The sequence below is a fragment of the Pinus tabuliformis genome, chromosome 2_2 (genome assembly GCF_031772625.1).
Source record: "Pinus tabuliformis cultivar Carrire ecotype Pingquan chromosome 2_2, CPIR1, whole genome shotgun sequence".
NCBI classification, from domain to species: domain Eukaryota; kingdom Viridiplantae; phylum Streptophyta; class Pinopsida; order Pinales; family Pinaceae; genus Pinus; species Pinus tabuliformis.
The window spans coordinates 353,918,058-353,919,561 of record NC_142300.1 but is presented as its reverse complement, the minus strand read 5'-3'; positions in this window follow the sequence as shown (position 1 = coordinate 353,919,561).

Below are 1,504 nucleotides of genomic sequence, written 5' to 3'. Positions count from 1 at the left end.
CCAGTCTGGATCAGGCATTGCCCAAATCTAGCAGCCAGTCTTGCCTCCCAGACAACCCAGAACACCTTTTGCATAGTTTTGGTAGCTAGTCACCCAGCCTCCCAGCAAAAATTACACAATCTTTCCTATGAATTCCCCAAGTATGCGTGGTGTCATTCCCTGAATTTTCTTTGGTTTTCATTGACAAATTTATTGCCATGCATGTTTCTTGTCTCTAGATATTTTAGGTGTCCATCCGTCATTTAGTAGTACCAGATCAATGGCCTCTAAGAGAACATGATCACAGTACACTGATGGAAATGCAGTTGGAACAACAGTTGAGTGAGTGTCCTCTAGTCCACCAATCTATGAAGATACAAAGTTGTATGTAGACCAGGACTTCAAACTGAAGTGGCAAGAGGTCAATGAAACATTTGTAGGAACTTTTGAGGAAGGCCTTGAAGACCGTCAGGTGTACATGAACATTCACAAGTCCGTCTTGTACTAGATTGCATGCAGATACCCCACGTTCCCATGCGTGGATATGATACACTAGATCATCTCTCACATTGATCCCAAGATGATGACCTTGAGCAGTGTTAGAGGGAGGAAGCTTGAAACCTTATGGGCATGAGATTATGATGAGATGTATCAGATTTCTGAGCCCGTGACTGTCATGAAGACTCCATTCAACTTACCCAACAGTAATGCTAACTCCAGAGACATTCTAAAGAACTGGGTAAAGGAGCTAGCTCGATTCAGGTTGACACCCAACCAGATCTACTAGACAAAGATACTGAGGAAGGTGTGCCAATACTTGGTCATATTTTCATGTCGACTGTATGGCCAAGCAAGCACGGAAACATTCCCATGGAGTTGGGTGATCACACTGGACCAAGTGGTTAGAGAAGGAAAACCATGTAACTGGTTCTTCATATTGGCTCATCAGGTGAAGGAACAAGTAACAAAGGCTCGACAGTCACTCGGAGGTATGCATGTAGAGATTTACATGTCCTCTTACATCCTAGATGCAGTTTGTGCCTGACAGGAGTTCTCGGATTTCGAGTGTGCATGGTCACCAACGGAGACTGCTATGAACACATATTTCAAGTTGTTGTCTGAATGCAGCTTCAGATGAGTAATCACACGACTATCCAATCATTTTTCCACCCCTGTGTACAAGATAATATTCGAACATGATCCACCTTGCATGTCAAAGGAAGTGATGGAGGCATTGATAAGCATTGCAGATTGGTATGCCTCACCGTCCAACAACTTCATCTGAATGTTCGACGCCGAGAAGCCTCCGCATGTTCTACCAAAGTTTTCCTTGGACATAGTTGTCATGCATAAAGTAGCATATCACATCTTGGTAGGATTGATAGCTAGACTGAACTGGAAGAAGAAGGCACCTTGGTTTTCTCTTCTATTACAGATTTGGTTATATGGGATTTGTTAGAGTTGGTCTGGTTATCCCTCTGTCAGAGATCAAAACTCCTTTTTGCATTTCATGTTTAGGTGTCCC